At 41.5% G+C, this 21,473-nt stretch overlaps 1 long non-coding RNA gene across 1 annotated transcript in view; it reads right to left on the bottom strand.

The window, feature by feature from the left end:
* Positions 1 to 21,473, bottom strand: part of LOC138988866 (uncharacterized) — a 325,118-nt gene that overhangs the window by 184,998 nt on the left and 118,647 nt on the right. The window lies entirely within an intron of this gene.

The following is a 21,473-nucleotide window of genomic DNA, read 5'->3' on the forward strand; positions in this document are numbered from 1 at the left end:
ATCGCAATGTGTTCCTGAGGAAATTATATACTTTTAACCTCTAAAACAATATAATTTGAAGGTGAATGTATTTTTCCTCAATAGTTACAGGGCCTCTTATTTTCTGTAAAGATCTGGGGTGGGAGGTTATTTTGCTGCCCCTCTATTTTGTATTTAAAGAGATACCTACAATGAATTCACCTCCAAATGTAAGTTTTGGCAGAGGAGTGTTTAGAATGCCTCTGAAAGTCATGTTCTATAAAAGGATTTCATTTCTAATTAATACAGTTTTGCAGCCAAAGTATACATGCCCACCCTGATATACCTGTCTTTGACTCACTGCCCTCTTTAATTCCTCACATCCTCATTCCATCACTGAGCTAGTCAAGAATCCTCTATTGGGCTCTCTAGAAACACAGAATCAATAGGATATTTAAAGAGACAGAGAGACATAGACAGAAGACAGAGAGAAATAAAGATAGAGCAGATGTACTTGTGGGAGAGCAGAAGGGCATGATGTAATCAAGAAAGTCTTCATTAGAAAGGTAGACTCTGGAGCATGGTTAGACTTGAGTCACAGTGGGAGAAGATGAAAGAAAATTCCAAATGATGGGGGTAAAATATGGGCAAAAGTATAAGGTCTAAGAGATGACCTCTCTCTGTGAGAGAGAGTGATTCTGAGGAATTGGCTCATGTGATTATGGAGGCCAAGAAATTCTGCAATCTGCCATTTGCAAGCCAGTTCTGCTTCAAATCTAAAGGCCTAGAACCAGGATTGCTGGTTATCCAAAGGTAGAAGACTAATGTTCCAAGTCAATCAGTTAGGTAGACAGATAATTCTGCCTTTCTCTGCAGAAAGGTTTTTGGTTCTATTCTGGCCCTCGGTGGATTGGATATACCCATCCATATTGGGGAAGGCAATCTGAACTGGTTCCACAGCTTCAAATGCGAATCTTTTTGTAAACAACCTCATGGACACATCCAGAATTGATGTTTAACTAGATATTTAGGCATCCCATGGCCTAATTAAGCTGACACTTAAAATTAACCATCACACATTCAATCTGACTTATTTCCTATTGAAATGACTCTCATGTCTATGGCTATTCAGTTCCAATATCCCTGTAGCAAACCCGCCCTTATCCTGGGATTGCTGTGTCAATTCCAATTAAACCCCCTAGATTCCAGCAGTTCTTCCACATTATGCATTCCTGAACTCAGGATCAGCTTCTTCCCATGTTGCTCTTGCCAGGTTACTCCTCCACTTAAAAATCTCCAAAGCCTTTTATCCTACACATCATTTAGAGCCAAGTTTCTCTGCATCACCTTCCAGACTATCCTACAAGCAAGCCTCATCCTGCCTGTTCCACTGCAATCTTGATAACCCCTGGGATGTACGCACACACTGCAGCCAAATCAATGTCTTTTGGGTCCACAAACATACCACATTCATTCATCTCTTAGACCTTATACTTCTGTCCATACTGTACCCCCATCATTTGAAATTTTCTTTCATCTTCTCAAAGCCTTTGACTGTGTGGATCACAATAAACTGTGGAAAATTCTTTGAGAGAATTATCAAAGGCTACATCCAATGAAGACTATACAAGGTGGTGTAGACATGGGTAAGAATGCCAGAAGAAGTGACATCCTGAGACAAAAAGCAAGATGGGGAAGAGAAACCAGAAGCGGGTATGTTAGCCTCCTAGTGCTACCATGACAGATTACCACAAGCTGGGTGACTTAAAACAACAAGATATATTCCCTCAGAGTTCTCAAGGATAGACATCCAAAATCAAGGTATCCAATCAAGGTATCCAAGGTCAGGAAACAACGGTTAGAACTGGACATGGAACAACAGACTGGTTCCAAATAGGAAAAGGAGTATGTCAAGGCTGTATATTGTCACCCTGCTTATTTAACTTCTATGCAGAGTACATTATGAGAAACGCTGGGCTGGAAGAAGCACAAGCTGGAATCAAGATTACTGGGAGAAAAATCAATAACCTCAGATATGCAGATGACACCACCCTTATGGCAGAAAGTGAAGAGGAACTCAAAAGCCTCTTGATGAAACTGAAAGAGGAGAGTGAAAAAGTTGGCTTAAAGCTCAACATTCAGAAAGTGAAGATCATAGCATCTGGTCCCATCACTTCATGGGAAATAGATGGGGAAACAGTGGAAACAGTGTCAGACTTTATTTTTCTGGGCTCCAAAATCACTGCAGATGGCGACTGCAGCCATGAAATTAAAAGACGCTTACTCCTTGAAAGAAAAGTTATGACCAACCTAGATAGCATATTGAAAAGCAGAGACATTACTTTGCCAACAAAGGTCTGTCTAGTCAAGGCTATGGTTTTTCCTGTGGTCATGTATGGATGTGAGAGTTGGACTGTGAAGAAAGCTGAGTGCCGAAGAATTGATGCTTTTGAACTGTGGTGTTGGAGAAGACTCTTGAGAGTCCCTTGGACTGCAAGGAGATCCAACCAGTCCATTCTGAAGGAGATCAGCCCTGGGATTTCTTTGGAAGGAATGATGCTAAAGCTGAAACTCCAGTACTTTGGCCACCTCATGCGAAGAGTTGACTCATTGGAAAAGGCTCTGATGCTGGGAGGGATTGGGGGCAGGAGGAGAAGGGGACGACAGAGGATGAGATGGCTGGATGGCATCAGTGACTCAATGGACGTGAGTCTGAGTGAACTTCGGGAGTTGGTGATGGACAGGGAAGCCTGGCATGCTGTGATTCATGGGGTCGCAAAGGGTCAGACACGACTGAGCGACTGAACTGACTGACTGACTTCATCTTTTCCCACTGTGACTCAAGTCTAACCATGCTCCAGAGTCTATCTTTCTAATGAAGACTTTCTTGATTACATCATGCCCTTCTGCTCTCCAACGAGTACATCTGCTCTACGTCAAACAAGGCGCCTCATTATAGACTGTAACCAGGTAACTGTCTCATGTTCTTTCACAAAGCGTCTCAATTTTTCAAAATTGCAAGAATTGGGATGTCACCAGTCATCTGTATCATTTCAGGGCAAATTCTAGAACAGATTAGCAAATAGGCAGTTTCTGCAGACTTGGAAAGAAATAGAAAGATGCTATGATGCCAGCTCGGCAAGAACAAATCACACCAGGTGACTTATTTCCTTCTGTTTGGGAATTTTACAAAGGTAAGATGGAGCAAATGCAATGCTTCTGCATCCATTAAATACTTCATAAAGTCTCCCCACACCAAAAATTTAAGAGCAATAATAATCCTGATGAACTTTCTAGATAATCCGATGACCACACCTAAAGGATGCCAATCATTGCATAGTTGTAAACTAGCAAAGAGAGCTCTGACAGTGTGCTCACAGGTCCATCCCTAGGACATTTCTGTTAATGGCAGGATGGTAATAATTATGGCACTCTGATCAAAACATATCAGAGGAAAAAAATATTAAATGATGAAACAACATTACAAAATTTTCTGAACTAGTTGGAAAAAAGCCAACACTGACAATAAGGCACTCAATGGAAACAAATTTAAGGTGTTTTACCCAGGTCCAAAGAGATAAGAAAGCCTTCTTCAGCAATCAATGCAAAGAAATAGAGGAAAACAACAGAATGGGAAAGACTAGGGATATCTTCAAGAAAATCAGAAATACCAAAGGAACATTTCATGCAAAGATGGGCTCGATAAAGGACAGAAATGGTATGGACCTAACAGAAGCAGAAGATATTAAGAAGAGGTGGCAAGAATACACAGAACAACTGTACAAAAAAGATCTTAATGACCCAGATAATCACGATGGTGTGATCACTGACCTAGAGCCAGACATCCTGGAATGTGAAGTCAAGTGGGCCTTAGAAAGCATCACTACGAACAAAGCTAGTGGAGGTGATGGAATTCCAGTGGAGCTATTCCAAATCCTGAAAGATGATGCTGTGAAAGTGCTGCACTCAATATGCCAGCAAATTTGGAAAACTCAGCAGTGGCCACAGGACTGGAAGAGGTCAGTTTTCATTCCAATCCCAAAGAAAGGCAATGCCAAAGAGTGCTCAAACTACCACACAATTGCACTCATCTCACACGCCAGTAAAGTAATGCTCAAAATTCTCCAAGCCAGGCTTCAGCAATATGTGAACCGTGAACTTCCTGATGTTCAAGCTGGTTTTAGGAAAGGCAGAGTAACGAGAGATCAAATTGCCAACATCCGCTGGATCATGGAAAAAGCAAGAGAGTTCCAGAAAAACATCTATTTCTGCTTTATTGACTATGCCAAAGCCTTTGACTGTGTGGATCACAATAAACTGTGGAAAATTCTTCAAGAGATGGGAATACCAAACCACCCGATCTGCCTCTTGAGAAATTTGTATGCAGGTCAGGAAGCAACAGCTAGAACTGGACATGGAACAACAGACTGGTTCCAAATAGGAAAAGGAGTACGTCAAGGCTGTATATTGTCACCCTGTTTATTTAACTTATATGCAGAGTACATCATGAGAAACGCTGGACTGGAAGAAACACAAGCTAGAATCAAAACTGCTGGGAGAAATCTCAATAACCTCAGATATGCAGATGACACCACCCTTATGGCAGAAAGTGAAGAGGAACTAAAAAGCCTCTTGATGAAAGTGAAAGAGGAGAGTGAAAAAGTCGGCTTAAAACTCAACATTCAGAAAACGAAGATCATGGCATCTGATCCCATCACTTCATGGGAAATAGATGGGGAAACAGTGTCAGACTTTATTTTTCTGGGCTCCAAAATCACTGTAGATGATGACTGCAGCCATGAAATTAAAAGACGCTTACTCCTTGAAAGAAAAGTTATGACCAACCTAGATAGCATATTCAAAAGCAGGGACATTACTTTGCCAACAAAGGTTCGTCTAGTCAAGGCTATGGTTTTTCCAGTGGTCATGTATGGATGTGAGAGTTGGACTGTGAAGAAGGCTGAGTGCCAAAGAATTGATGCTTTTGAACTGTGGTGTTGGAGAAGACTCTTGGGAGTCCCTTGGACTGCAAGGAGATCCAACCAGTCCATTCTGAAGGAGATCAGCCCTGGGATTTCTTTGGAAGGAATGATGCTAAAGCTGAAACTCCAGTACTTTGGCCACCTCATGCGAAGAGTTGACTCATTGGAAAAGGCTCTGATGCTGGGAGGGATTGGGGGCAAGAGGAGAAGGGGATGACAGAGGATGAGATGGCTGGATGGCATCACTGACTCGATGGACGTGAGTCTGAGTGAACTCCAGCAGTTGGTGATGGACAGGGAGGCCTGGCGTGCTGGGATTCATGGGGTCACAAAGAGTCGGACATGACTGAGTGACTGATCTGATCTAATTCATCCAACATGACCGATAGGAAATCTCTGACACTGAAGGTTTTCTGATAGAAGCTTTTTTTTTTTTTTTTTTCCATTCTTAAAATATTTACAGACTATTCAGTATCCAGGAGAGGGCTGAAATATAAGATGTCAAAAAACACTCCCAACTTCAAGATTGTAATATTTTCAGATTCTCCACATATCCCTATCTTGTACCCCAAGTAAATTATGAATCTATGGGCATGGACATCATAGCAAAATGAAAAGCATATGATATTTAGAGCTAAGTAGACATGAGTTGCCGGGGACCAGCCCCAGCTGATCCAGGGAATTCGAAGCGGGGACGGCGTTGGGAGGATCAGGAAACAACTGCTTAATTAAACGTTTATTAAGGATATAAAGAGTGGTGAAATAAGGATAGCTCAGTGAAGAAATTCAGTGAAGAAAAAAGGCTGAATAAAATTCCAAAGCAGGGAATTTACGTCACCTACGAAGGCCGCAGGCGTCCTCCCGTTCTCCCGAAGGAGAGGAGACACTAAGGCCTCCCCGGTCAGATCTTAGAAGCCCAGGCAAAATTAGTAGGCTTGACGAGCTTCCCTGCCTCAGAGGAAAAGTTCAGCTAGAAGGTGAAAGAAAGAACGACATGGGGAGACCAAATTCCGGTGAACAAAAGGACATACTTTATTTTCCAAAGCAGTTTTATACCTTAAGTTGTGCATAGAGGATAATGGGGGGAAGGGGTAGAGGCATGCAAAGACAGCAGTTCCTGATCCTTATCGAAGTCAGGCTTTCAAACTTATCATATGCAAAAGTTTAGGTGATTTACATCATCTTCTGGCCAGGAAGCCTGTTAACATTTTAAGAAACTTATTTTTCTCTAAAGGTGATTATTCTAAAGTCAGGCGCCAGCCTCAAAAAAAGCATTGAGAAAGTTGCATTCCTATAGGGCAGAGGTGAGGTGGGCTCAATCAAGAAAAGAATTAACTCAAGGGTCCAAGATTACAAACATTGAGGCAACTGCTTACATTTCTATACACCCATTATATCAATCAGTACACCGCCAAGGACACAGTAGGTAAGGGATATGGAGACTTAGCAGCAAACATTGGCCCAACAAGTGAAAAACCCTTCACCAATACAATTTCTAATCAATCTTTTAACTACTCAAAGGAATCTGTGTTTAGACAGTTTAGAACATCTCCTGCCTCTCACAGTTGGGAGGCTCTGAACAATCACATGTTGCCGGAAAAAACCTATTCAGGCAGGCTAGAGGACTTCCAAAGGAGTTTGTAGGTTGAAACACGGTCACACCCAAGAATTATTAACTGGAGCTGTAAGCTAACTCTTTTTTCAGAGAGAGGTAGTGGGGGGCAGCCCCCCGTAAAGTCAGAGGTGTAGGTGACAGCACAAAGCAGAAAGTAGGCAGACTCTGGTTTTGGGGGTAGATTGCTTGAGAATTTCCAGGAGACTCCTGAGGCTTGATCCCGCCTTTGCGTATGTCAAGCCTCCTTCCTCATGACCTTTGCCACGGGCGGAGCTCGCTCCCCACAATGAGTGTTTTGGGCTTCCCTGGTAGCTCAGACGATAAAGAATCTGCCTGCAATGCAGAAGACCCAGGTTCGATCCCTGGGTCAGGAAGATCCCCTGGAGAAGGAAATGGTAACCCACTCCAGTATTCTTGCCTGGAGAATTCCATGGACAGAGGAGCCTAGCGGACTATAGTCCATGGGGTCACAAAGAGTTGGACATAACTGAGCAACTCACATTGGCAGATACGGGTTTAGTTCTTCCATTTATTAAGTGCATAATTTCCTAGTCTGTTTCTTTATCTACAAACTAGAAATTGTAAGATGCAAGAGTTGACTCAGATAATGCTCCATGCAAATGGTCTTGTCCAGCGCCAGGCACATAGTTAGGTGCTAACTAAATGTTAATTATACATCTTTCTCCATATCTGACACAGCTAACAGAATAAAAGGAACTTAGTAGGACCTCAGTAAGAAATCATTTAGTTCTTTGATTTTGAGAGATAGCGTGGAAAAGTTACTCACTCACTGGAAAAGTAGCTTTAGAGATGGAAACTAAGGAAGGCAAGCCAGGTAAGAGAATGGCCGGAAGAAAGGCACGGAGGTGAGAATGAACAAAACACTCCACGAGGAAAGTGGCGGGGTCTCTGACCCACCAGGATTGCAGGCTGGAGACAGGGTTAGAGGAGTAGAATGAACTAGATGGTATGAAACGAAATACCACTCAGCCAAGTGATAAGAAATGGATGCCCTGATGCTAATATGATCACTCAGCCCTCACACCCTTTCTTTGGAGTAAGACCATTAAACAATGACTGGAATTAAGAATTTTTCTCTTTATCTGAGAGCAATGGTATGCCAAACAGAGTTTACAAACGATGCCTCTTCTAGCACCAAACAACCAATTTCATTATCATTTTTCTGGTTTTCCTTCAATAGCCAAGGTTTACTGACTTAAACCAGCATATCGTACTGTAACCCTGCAAACTTTCTAGCTGTCAGAGGCTTTGAAGACCTGCTTCACCTGCTCTATTCCTTTTCTAACACTAATGTATTTCACAGGAATAGGAGTGGGTGGAAAACAATGTCTCCAGTTGAAGTTCACTAGCGAGCCTCTAGGACAGTCATTTTAGAGATTAAACAAAGGATCGTTTGAATACGTGAATTTGAATATATTTTATAGATTACATGCAGAGACTTAACAGTTATTTATCTCTCAGACAATTGTCAGAATAGACAGAAGTCGAGCAGCAGGAGGTAGGCAGCCCTTAGAATGAGGGGAGAAAATGAAATCTGAAAATGTTTGGTGCAGCAATTAATATTTCAACCTTCCTTGGGCAAGAAAGAAAAGAATAAGATCACAGAGATGTTGGACTTCATGAATATGGGAAATCAAATCTGTGAGGGAACAGGAGAAAGGGGAAATGGGAAGGAGGAGACCCTAATTAGGTATTATAAGCCTAACCTCTCAGGCACATAATGGGATATTTTTACATGTTAAAAAATATCATCGAAACTAAAAAAACCTGTTTTTATCAAGGTTTCTGTAGAACAGTTCTAGCACATTCCTAAGTCACGTTATCAAAGAGAAATAATGCATAGGCAAGCTTCTTAAGAGTTCATTTCAGTTCAGTTACTCAGTCGTGTCTGACTCTTTGAGACCCCATGGACTGCAGCACATGGACATCACCAGATGGTCAACACCGAAATCAGATTGATTATATTCTTTGCAGCCAAAGATGGAGAAGCTCTATACAGTCAGCAAAAACAAGACCAGGAGCTAACTGTGGCTCAGACCATGAACTCCTTATTGCCAAATTCAGACATAAATTGAAGAAAGTAGGGAAAACCACTAGACCATTCAGATATGACCTAAATCAAATCCCTTATGATTATACAGTGGAAGTGAGAAATAGATAGGGCCTAGATCTGATAGATAGAGTGCCTGATAAGCTATGAAATGAGGTTCATGACATTGTACAGGAGACAGAGATCAAGACCATCCCCATGGAAAAGAAATGTAAAAAAGCAAAATGGCAGTCTGGGGAGGCCTTACAAATAGCTGTGAAAAGAAGAGAAGCAAAAAGCAAAGGAGAAAAGGAAAGATATAAACATCTAAATGCAGAGTTCCAAAGAACAGCAAGAAGACATAAGAAAGCCTTCTTCAGCGATCAATGCAAAGAAATAGAGGAAAACAACAGAACGGGAAAGACTAGGGATCTCTTCAAGAAAATCAGAAATACCAAAGGAACATTTCATGCAAAGATGGGCTCGATAAAGGACAGAAATGGTATGGACCTAACAGAAGCAGAAGATATTAAGAAGAGGTGGCAAGAATACACAGAACAACTGTACAAAAAAGATCTTCACGACCCAGATAATCACAATGGTGTGATCACTGACCTAGAGCCAGACATCCTGGAATGTGAAGTCAAGTGGGCCTTAGAAAGCATCACTACGAACAAAGCTAGTGGAGGTGATGGAATTCCAGTGGAGCTATTCCAAATCCTGAAAGATGATGCTGTGAAAGTGCTGCACTCAATATGCCAGCAAATTTGGAAAACTCAGCAGTGGCCACAGGACTGGAAGAGGTCAGTTTTCATTCCAATCCCAAAGAAAGGCAATGCCAAAGAGTGCTCAAACTACCACACAATTGCACTCATCTCACACGCCAGTAAAGTAATCCTCAAAATTCTCCAAGCCAGGCTTCAGCAATATGTGAACGTGAACTTCCTGATGTTCAAGCTGGTTTTAGAAAAGGCAGAGAACCAGAGATCAAATTGCCAACATCTGCTGGATCATGGAAAAAGCAAGAGAGTTCCAGAAAAACATCTATTTCTGCTTTATTGACTATGCCAAAGCCTTTGACTGTGTGGATCACAATAAACTGTGGAAAATTCTTCAAGAGATGGGAATATCAGACCACCTGATCCGCCTCTTGAGAAATTTGTATGCAGGTCAGGAAGCAACAGCTAGAACTGGACATGGAACAACAGACTGGTTCCAAATAGGAAAAGGAGTACGTCAAGGCTGTATATTGTCACCCTGTTTATTTAACTTATATGCAGAGTACATCATGAGAAACGCTGGACTGGAAGAAACACAAGCTAGAATCAAAACTGCTGGGAGAAATCTCAATAACCTCAGATATGCAGATGACACCACCCTTATGGCAGAAAGTGAAGAGGAACTAAAAAGCCTCTTGATGAAAGTGAAAGAGGAGAGTGAAAAAGTCGGCTTAAAACTCAACATTCAGAAAACGAAGATCATGGCATCTGATCCCATCACTTCATGGGAAATAGATGGGGAAACAGTGTCAGACTTTATTTTTCTGGGCTCCAAAATCACTGTAGATGATGACTGCAGCCATGAAATTAAAAGACGCTTACTCCTTGAAAGAAAAGTTATGACCAACCTAGATAGCATATTCAAAAGCAGGGACATTACTTTGCCAACAAAGGTTCGTCTAGTCAAGGCTATGGTTTTTCCAGTGGTCATGTATGGATGTGAGAGTTGGACTGTGAAGAAGGCTGAGTGCCAAAGAATTGATGCTTTTGAACTGTGGTGTTGAGAAGACTCTTGGGAGTCCCTTGGACTGCAAGGAGATCCAACCAGTCCATTCTGAAGGAGATCAGCCCTGGGATTTCTTTGGAAGGAATGATGCTAAAGCTGAAACTCCAGTACTTTGGCCACCTCATGAAGAGTTGACTCATTGGAAAAGGCTCTGATGCTGGGAGGGATTGGGGGCAAGAGGAGAAGGGGATGACAGAGGATGAGATGGCTGGATGGCATCACTGACTCGATGGACGTGAGTCTGAGTGAACTCCAGCAGTTGGTGATGGACAGGGAGGCCTGGCGTGCTGGGATTCATGGGGTCACAAAGAGTCGGACATGACTGAGTGACTGATCTGATCTAATTCATCCAACATGACCGATAGGGAAATCTCTGACACTGAAGGTTTTCTGATAGAAGCTTTTTTTTTTTTTCCATTCTTAAAATATTTACAGACTATTCAGTATCCAGGAGAGGGCTGAAATATAAGATGTCAAAAAACACTCCCTAACTTCAAGATTGTAATATTTTCAGATTCTCCACATATCCCTATCTTGTACCCTAAGTAAATTATGAATCTATGGGCATGGACATCATAGCAAAATGAAAAGCATATGATATTTAGAGCTAAGTAGACATGAGTTGCCGGGGACCAGCCCCAGCTGATCCAGGGAATTCGAAGCGGGGACGGCGTTGGGGAGGATCAGGAAACAACTGCTTAATTAAACGTTTATTAAGGATATAAAGAGTGGTGAAATAAGGATAGCTCAGTGAAGAAATTCAGTGAAGAAAAAAGGCTGAATAAAATTCCAAAGCAGGGAATTTACGTCACCTACGAAGGCCGCAGGCGTCCTCCCGTTCTCCCGAAGGAGAGGAGACACTAAGGCCTCCCCGGTCAGATCTTAGAAGCCCAGGCAAAATTAGTAGGCTTGACGAGCTTCCCTGCCTCAGAGGAAAAGTTCAGCTAGAAGGTGAAAGAAAGAACGACATGGGGAGACCAAATTCCGGTGAACAAAAGGACATACTTTATTTTCCAAAGCAGTTTTATACCTTAAGTTGTGCATAGAGGATAATGGGGGAAGGGGTAGAGGCATGCAAAGACAGCAGTTCCTGATCCTTATTGAAGTCAGGCTTTCAAACTTATCATATGCAAAAGTTTAGGTGATTTACATCATCTTCTGGCCAGGAAGCCTGTTAACATTTTAAGAAACTTATTTTTCTCTAAAGGTGATTATTCTAAAGTCAGGCGCCAGCCTCCAAAAAGCATTGAGAAAGTTGCATTCCTATAGGGCAGAGGTGTGGTGGGCTCAATCAAGAAAAAGAATTAACTCAAGGGTCCAAGATTACAAACATTGAGGCAACTGCTTACATTTCTATACACCCATTATATCAATCAGTACACCGCCAAGGACACAGTAGGTAAGGGGTATGGAGACTTAGCAGCAAACATTGGCCCAACAAGTGAAAAACCCTTCACCAATACAATTTCTAATCAATCTTTTAACTACTCAAAGGAATCTGTGTTTAGACAGTTTAGAACATCTCCTGCCTCTCACAGTTGGGAGGCTCTGAACAATCACATGTTGCCGGAAAAAACCTATTCAGGCAGGCTAGAGGACTTCCAAAGGAGTTTGTAGGTTGAAACACGGTCACACCCAAGAATTATTAACTGGAGCTGTAAGCTAACTCTTTTTTCAGAGAGAGGTAGTGGGGGGCAGCCCCCCGTAAAGTCAGAGGTGTAGGTGACAGCACAAAGCAGAAAGTAGGCAGACTCTGGTTTTGGGGGTAGATTGCTTGAGAATTTCCAGGGAGACTCCTGAGGCTTGATCCCGCCTTTGCGTATGTCAAGCCTCCTTCCTCATGACCTTTGCCACGGGCGGAGCTCGCTCCCCACAATGAGTGTTTTGGGCTTCCCTGGTAGCTCAGACGATAAAGAATCTGCCTGCAATGCAGAAGACCCAGGTTCGATCCCTGGGTCAGGAAGATCCCCTGGAGAAGGAAATGGTAACCCACTCCAGTATTCTTGCCTGGAGAATTCCATGGACAGAGGAGCCTAGCGGACTATAGTCCATGGGGTCACAAAGAGTTGGACATAACTGAGCAACTCACATTGGCAGATACGGGTTTAGTTCTTCCATTTATTAAGTGCATAATTTCCTAGTCTGTTTCTTTATCTACAAACTAGAAATTGTAAGATGCAAGAGTTGACTCAGATAATGCTCCATGCAAATGGTCTTGTCCAGCGCCAGGCACATAGTTAGGTGCTAACTAAATGTTAATTATACATCTTTCTCCATATCTGACACAGCTAACAGAATAAAAGGAACTTAGTAGGACCTCAGTAAGAAATCATTTAGTTCTTTGATTTTGAGAGATAGCGTGGAAAAGTTACTCGCTCACTGGAAAAGTAGCTTTAGAGATGGAAACTAAGGAAGGCAAGCCAGGTAAGAGAATGGCCGGAAGAAAGGCACGGAAGTGAGAATGAACAAAACACTCCACGAGGAAAGTGGCGGGTCTCTGACCCACCAGGATTGCAGGCTGGAGACAGGGTTAGAGGAGTAGAATGAACTAGATGGTATGAAACGAAATACCAATCATCCAAGTGATAAGAAATGGATGCCCTGATGCTAATATGATCACTCAGCCCTCACACCCTTTCTTTGGAGTAAGACCATTAAACAATGACTGGAATTAAGAATTTTTCTCTTTATCTGAGAGCAATGGTATGCCAAACAGAGTTCACAAACGATGCCTCTTCTAGCACCAAACAACCAATTTCATTATCATTTTTCTGGTTTTCCTTCAATAGCCAAGGTTTACTGACTTAAACCAGCATATCGTACTGTAACCCTGCAAACTTTCTAGCTGTCAGAGGCTTTGAAGACCTGCTTCACCTGCTCTATTCCTTTTCTAACACTAATGTATTTCACAGGAATAGGAGTGGGTGGAAAACAATGTCTCCAGTTGAAGTTCACTAGCGAGCCTCTAGGACAGTCATTTTAGAGATTAAACAAAGGATCGTTTGAATACGTGAATTTGAATATATTTTATAGATTACATGCAGAGACTTAACAGTTATTTATCTCTCAGACAATTGTCAGAATAGACAGAAGTCGAGCAGGAGGTAGGCAGCCCTTAGAATGAGGGGAGAAAATGAAATCTGAAAATGTTTGATGCAGCAATTAATATTTCAACCTTCCTTGGGCAAGAAAGAAAAGAATAAGATCACAGAGATGTTGGACTTCATGAATATGGGAAATCAGATCTGTGAGGGAACAGGAGAAAGGGGAAATGGGGAAGGGAGGGAGACCCCTAATTAGGTATTATAAGCCTAACCTCTCAGGCACATAATGGGATATTTTTACATGTTAAAAAATATCATCGAAACTAAAAAAACCTGTTTTTATCAAGGTTTCTGTAGAACAGTTCTAGCACATTCCTAAGTCACGTTATCAAAGAGAAATAATGCATAGGCAAGCTTCTTAAGAGTTCATTTCAGTTCAGTTACTCAGTCGTGTCTGACTCTTTGAGACCCCATGGACTGCAGCACATGGACATCACCAGATGGTCAACACCGAAATCAGATTGATTATATTCTTTGCAGCCAAAGATGGAGAAGCTCTATACAGTCAGCAAAAACAAGACCAGGAGCTAACTGTGGCTCAGACCATGAACTCCTTATTGCCAAATTCAGACATAAATTGAAGAAAGTAGGGAAAACCACTAGACCATTCAGATATGACCTAAATCAAATCCCTTATGATTATACAGTGGAAGTGAGAAATAGATAGGGCCTAGATCTGATAGATAGAGTGCCTGATAAGCTATGAAATGAGGTTCATGACATTGTACAGGAGACAGAGATCAAGACCATCCCCATGGAAAAGAAATGTAAAAAAGCAAAATGGCAGTCTGGGGAGGCCTTACAAATAGCTGTGAAAAGAAGAGAAGCAAAAAGCAAAGGAGAAAAGGAAAGATATAAACATCTAAATGCAGAGTTCCAAAGAACAGCAAGAAGACATAAGAAAGCCTTCTTCAGCGATCAATGCAAAGAAATAGAGGAAAACAACAGAACGGAAAGACTAGGATCTCTTCAAGAAAATCAGAAATACCAAAGGAACATTTCATGCAAAGATGGGCCTGATAAAGGACAGAAATGGTATGGACCTAACAGAAGCAGAAGATATTAAGAAGAGGTGGCAAGAATACACAGAACAACTGTACAAAAAAGATCTTCACGACCCAGATAATCACAATGGTGTGATCACTGACCTAGAGCCAGACATCCTGGAATGTGAAGTCAAGTGGGCCTTAGAAAGCATCACTACGAACAAAGCTAGTGGAGGTGATGGAATTCCAGTGGAGCTATTCCAAATCCTGAAAGATGATGCTGTGAAAGTGCTGCACTCAATATGCCAGCAAATTTGGAAAACTCAGCAGTGGCCACAGGACTGGAAGAGGTCAGTTTTCATTCCAATCCCAAAGAAAGGCAATGCCAAAGAGTGCTCAAACTACCACACAATTGCACTCATCTCACACGCCAGTAAAGTAATCCTCAAAATTCTCCAAGCCAGGCTTCAACAATATGTGAACCATGAACTTCCTGATGTTCAAGCTGGTTTTAGAAAAGGCAGAGGAACCAGAGATCAAATTGCCAACATCTGCTGGATCATGGAAAAAGCAAGAGAGTTCCAGAAAAACATCTATTTCTGCTTTATTGACTATGCCAAAGCCTTTGACTGTGTGGATCACAATAAACTGTGGAAAATTCTTCAAGAGATGGGAATATCAGACCACCTGATCCGCCTCTTGAGAAATTTGTATGCAGGTCAGGAAGCAACAGCTAGAACTGGACATGGAACAACAGACTGGTTCCAAATAGGAAAAGGAGTACGTCAAGGCTGTATATTGTCACCCTTTTTATTTAACTTATATGCAGAGTACATCATGAGAAATGCTGGACTGGAAGAAACACAAGCTGGAATCAAAATTGCCGGGAGAAATATCAATAACCTCAGATATGCAGATGACACCATCCTTACAGCAGAAAGTGAAGAGGAACTAAAAAGCCTCTTGATGAAGGTGAAAGTGGAGAGTGGAAAGGTTGGCTTAAAGCTCAACATTCAGAAAATGAAGATCATGGCATCTGATCCCATCACTTCATGGGAAATAGATGGGGAAACAGTGGAAACAGTGTCAGACTTTATTTTGGGGGGCTCCAAAATCACTGCAGATGGTGACTGCAGCCATGAAATTAAAAGACGCTTGCTCCTTGGAAGGAAAGTTATGACCAACCTAGATAGCATATTCAAAAGCAGAGAAATTACTTTGCCAACAAAGGTTCATCTAGTCAAGGCTATGGTTTTTCCTGTGGTCACGTATGGATGTGAGAGTTGGACTGTGAAGAAGGCTGAGCGCCAAAGAATTGATGCTTTTGAACTGTGGTGTTGGAGAAGACTCTTGAGAGTCCCTTGGACTGCAAGGAGATCCAACCAGTCCATTCTGAAGGAGATCAGCCCTGGGATTTCTTTGGAAGGAATGATGCTAAAGCTGAAACTCCAGTACTTTGGCCACCTCATGCGAAGAGTTGACTCATTGGAAAAGACTCTGATGCTGGGAGGATTGGGGGCAGGAGGAGAAGGGGATGACAGAGGATGAGATGGCTGGATGGCATCACCGACTCGATGGACGTGAGTCTGAGTGAACTCTGGGAGTTGGTGATGGACAGGGAGGCCTGGCGTGCTGCGATTCATGGGGTCACAGAGTCGGACACGACTGTCTGATCTGATCTGATCTGGACTGCAGCATGCCAGGCCTCCCTGTCCATCACCAACTCCCAGAGCTTACCCAAACTCATGTCAATTGAGTCAGTGATGCCATCCAACCATCTCATCCTCTGTTGTCCCCTTCTCCACCTGCCCTCAATCTTTCCCAGCATCAGGGTCTTTTCAAATGAGTCAGTTCTCCGCATCAGGTGGCCAAAATATTGGAGTTTCAGCTTCAACATCAGTCCTTCCAGTGAACACCCAGGACTGATCTCCTTTAGGAAGGACTGGTTGGATCTCCTTGCAGTCCAAGGGACTCTCAAGAGTCTTCTCCAACACCACAGTTCAAAAGCATCAATTCTTCGGTGCTCAGCTTTCTTCACAGTCCACTCTCACACCCATACATGACTACTGGAAATACCATAGCCTTGACTAGATGGACCTCTGTTGGCAAAGTTAATGTCTCTGCTTTTTAATATGCTATCTAGGTTGGTCATAACTTTGCTTCCAAGGAGCAAGTGTCTTCTAATTTCATGGCTGCAGTCACCATCTGCAGCAATTTTGGAGCCCAAAAAAATAATATCTGTCACTGCTTCCACTGTTTCCCCATCTATTTGACATGAAGTGATGGGACCAGATGCAATGATCTTAGTTTTCTGAATGTTGAGCTTTAAGCCAACTTTTTGACTCTCCTCTTTCACTTTCATCAAGAGGCTCTTTAGTTCTTCTTCACTTTCTGCCATAAGGGTGGTGTCATCTGCATATCCAAGGTTATTGATATTTCTTCCAGCAATCTTGATTTCAGCTTGGGCTTCATCCAGCCTAGCATTTCTCATGGTGTACTCTGCATATGTGTTAAGTAAGCAATATACAGCCTTGACGTACTCCTTTTTCTATTTGGAACCAGTCCATTGTTCCATGTCCAGTTCTAACTGTTGCTTCCTGACCTGCATACAGATTTCTCAAGAGGCAGGTCAGGTGGCCTGGTATTCCTATCTCTTTAAGAATTTTCCACAGTTTATTATGATTCACACCGTCAAAGGCTTTGGCATAGTGAATAGAGTAGAAATAGATGTTTTTCTGGAACTCTCTTGCTTTTTTGATGATCCAGCTTCTTAAGAGAGTAGACTTTTATTTCCTTTAACCTCATCAGTTAAGTAAGTGTTTGGCAACCATGCCCTGTGGGTCTGGCAGACCACACCTTTTTACTCACTAAATCCTACTCCACTTACCAGTGTACACACACTTTCATAAATACACAAGAACAAAGATACATGATCCAGTCCTGAGGGGTTTTACCATCAGTTTATTGTAGAAGACAGACAAAAGCTGTAAAAACGTCTGATGTGTTTACCTCTCTGGCCATCACTTGAGGTGCTTCTAGAGTTCCAGAAACAAAGACTGTAGGTGAGCTAGAGAAGTTGAAGCTCTAATACTCTGGCCACCTGATACAAAGAACTGACTCATTGGAAAAGACCCTGATGCTGGGAAAGATTGAAGGTGGGAGGAGAAGGGGACGACAGACGATGAGATAGTTGGATGGCATCACCAACTCAATGGACATGAATTTGAGCAAGCTCCGGGAACTGGTGATGGACAGGGAGGCCTAGTGTGCTTCAGTCCATCTGGTCGCAAAGAGTCAGACATGACTGAGCCACTGAACTGAACTGAGCTACAGAAGTCAAAGGAAGCTTCAGAGAGAAAGTGCTAAGGCATCTGGGCTTGTGAGATGGCAGAAGAGGACAGGCCGACAGAGAAATGAAGAACCTGTGTTTGGCCAAGGGAAAAAGGTGATTTAAAGAAACATAGAGGAGAGACTTCCCGGTGGTCCAGTGGCTAAGACTCCATGCTCCCGATTCAGGGGACCTGGGTTCAATCCCTGGTCAGGGAACTAGATTCCACATGCAGCAACTAAGAGTTTTCATGCTGTAACTAAAGATGCCATGTGCCGCAACAAAGCCTCAGTGCAGCCAAATAAATTAAAAAAAAAAAAAAATACTTCAAGCAAATCAGTCACCCCACCATTATACATGTCTTTTTCAGTAATTCTATTCTATTCCACCTTCTATTTCTAGCTGATACACCACACACACCACCTCTCCATCAACTGGGTTCATACTTATATATTGATATGATAGAAAAAAAATTTTGTCTTGATCAAATCAAATACAAGAAAGTGAGCTAGCTGTCACAGAAATATTGAAGAACACTTGCAAATTGTACAGCTGCTAGGATAAGATCAATAAAGAATAGCAGTTGGGAAAATCACAGTCCAAAGACAATCAAAGCACCCTTAAGGTGCAACAGAGTCTGAATAAGCAGAGGGTTCATCATCAGGGCAATAAACTACAAAATGATAACAGGAATCACAGTGTTAATCAGACCTTTGTTCTGTCCCCAGGCTTACAGAGCGTTAAGAGACTGGCAGCAAAATGTTATGCCCCCAGGATGAAGCATGAAAACTTCTCTCTATGAATAATGGGGATGCGACTGGGAAAGGGAGTGAGTTAGTATAAGAAACCTGAAAGAGTTTGAAAAATAAATCACTGTCAACTTCCACATTAGACCAGGTAGGGGAAGGTCTTAGCTCCATTTAAGCACAAAATAAACTAGAGTTCTCTAACCTCAGATAAAGTTCACAGAAATTTCCCTAGAAATTGTGGGAACATGTACTTTACTTGCTTATGGAACATATGGGAAAATCTGTCCACTCATTTACTTTTATAGGTGCCCAGAGTAAGACATGGAGAAGGCAATAGCAGCCCACTCCATTACTCTTGCCTGGAAAAAAATCCCATGGGCAGAGGAGCCTGGTAGGCTGCAGTCCATGGGGTCACGAAGAGTCAGACACGACTGAGCGACTTCACTTTCATGCTTTGGAGAAGGAAATGGCAACCCACTCCAGTGTTCTTGCCTGGAGAATCCCAGGGAAGGGGAAGCCTGGTGGGTTGCCGTCTATGGGTCGCACAGAGTCGGACACGACTGAAGCGACTTAGCAGCAGCAGCAGAGTAAGACATCCCAGTCAGGAGAGAAGCCTACCGAGGACACAGACTTTTAAAACCTGCAAAGAAAACTTCATACGTGGTACCCACATGAATCAAACTTCTCCTTCATTTATCATTAAGATCAAAAGACATCTGAGAAGATCAGTTTTAATTAAAAGGATGAAGCCAATATGACACCAAAAGAAATAGAAATGATTAAAAAAAGTGAAACTAATTTTAAATATTCTAATACATGTCTTCAGAGATATTTTAGTGGATGTTGAATATACATCAAAATAAATTAGTGATTATAACTGGAAGTTTGTACCTCTTTTAAAAACACAAAAATAAATAAAAAAAATACTTAAGTGTAATTACTGCTGTGCTATAAAAGCAATCAGAGTACAAGAAAAAAATCCCTGAAAATTAAAAATATGATTACCAAAATATTTTTTAAAGCAATGTATAGAATAGATCATTACAATGGATAAGGTTAAAGACTGGAGAAAACATTTTCTATTAAGAATAAAAATGAAAAGAGAAAATACAAGATGATGGATGACAGAGCCAGGAAGTCAACATATATCTAATATGATGCCTAGAAGCAAAAATTGAGACAACAAAGAGAAGAAGATAACAAAGAAATAACAGGAATGAGGGGAGAGAGAGGAAGTTCCAGAGGTAAGCAAAGAGATATCTCTTTATAATGAAAAGACCTGCCAAGATAAAAGCAAAGTGAATAGAAACAGCATACATCTGAACAAACTTCCATAAAATTTCAGAACTCCAAGGGCAAAGATAAAAATCCTAAAAATTATCCTAGGGAAGAGAGGTTACCTACAAAGTAATAAGATCAGAATGACAGCATATATCTCAATAGCAATACCATCAAAGTACTGAGAGAAATGTTTGACATTAGAAATATATACCCAGCCAAACTATCAGGCAAAAGTGCAATAAAAATAAAAATATTCTAACAACAAACAACCAAAACAAAACAAACAAGTACACACATACACACAAAAATTCTCAGACATGCCAAAAAAAAAAAAGTTTCAATGAGGTGCTCCAGTAAAACAAAAACGTAAGAAGAAAACAAGATATGAGAAATACCTGAAAAAAGTATATATATAGCTAAGCATGACCCAGGAGCAAAGAGAGCTCTGAAGAAATCAAGAGAAAAACCCCTAAGCCCTTGACTCAGGATCTCTTGCAAATGACTTAGCATTTTATTTCCTTCTCTTTGGATCCAGTCACCTCACTTGGTTGAGTTCTGTCATTATTTGGTTAATATTTAGAATGAACCTATGCAAAAAGCACCACTAAATACAATTAAAAATGACAGGACAGAATGCAAATGTTGCAAAACTTAATAACATAAAAATAAATACAACAAAATTCAGGAGCAGAGGGGAGTTGTAAAAATAAATGTAAGTGGACTATATAGTGGAAATATCATATGCACAATGACTCAATGTAAAAGACAAACAGATAAGGGTGAATCTGTAAAGGCATGAAGCTAACCATTAGAATTACTGAATCTCAGGAAGCAGAGAAAGAAAGATGGACAATGCTGAAAATGACTAACACCTCAATTTCCATAACAGGATGTCAGATTACATGCTCAGATCCTGATATACCAAAAACATAAATTTATTTTATTTAGAATTTCAACTGTATCCACCAACAAAACCAAAAGAAGAAACTTTAATTTCAGAGGAATGAAATGGGGGGTGGGGGTATTTCTTTCCTTTAGAAAAAGGAAATGGTAAAGACAGATATTTACTTTTCATTTTAGATTCATGTGTACTTTGAACGTTTTTTTCTATTTGCCACACGAAGGTTTTACTCTCATTTTTAAATTAATCTTTAAAATTTTAAAGAAAAAAAATAAGCTGTATTCTCCCAGTGTATCAAACAGTGAGTGGTGCCCCCAAGGTAAGCTGGCTCATTTTGAGTATTAAGAATTTGTTATGGCAGCTATGAAATGACTCATTGGAAAAGACCCTGATGCTGGGAAAGACTGAAGGCAGGAGAAGAAGGGGACGACAGAGGATGAGATGGTTGGATGGCATCACCGACTTGATGGACATGAATCTGAACAAGCTCCAGCATGCTGGACAGGGAAGCCTTGCGTGTGCAATCCATCGGGTCGCAAAGAGTCAGACATGATTGAGTGACTCAACTGAACTGAACTGATGGTAGTTAAGGCTGAGAACTAGGACTTGGGATTCAGGATTTCAAGTCAAAAATTCTAGACATGAGATACACAACAGGGCTAGACTAGAAAGACATGTATGCTTGTTAATTAGCACAGAAAAGTCATTAATTTGCTCATGCATTTATTTGCTCT

Source organism: Bos mutus, chromosome 8 (assembly GCF_027580195.1).
Source record: "Bos mutus isolate GX-2022 chromosome 8, NWIPB_WYAK_1.1, whole genome shotgun sequence".
Classification (NCBI taxonomy): Eukaryota; Metazoa; Chordata; class Mammalia; order Artiodactyla; family Bovidae; genus Bos; species Bos mutus.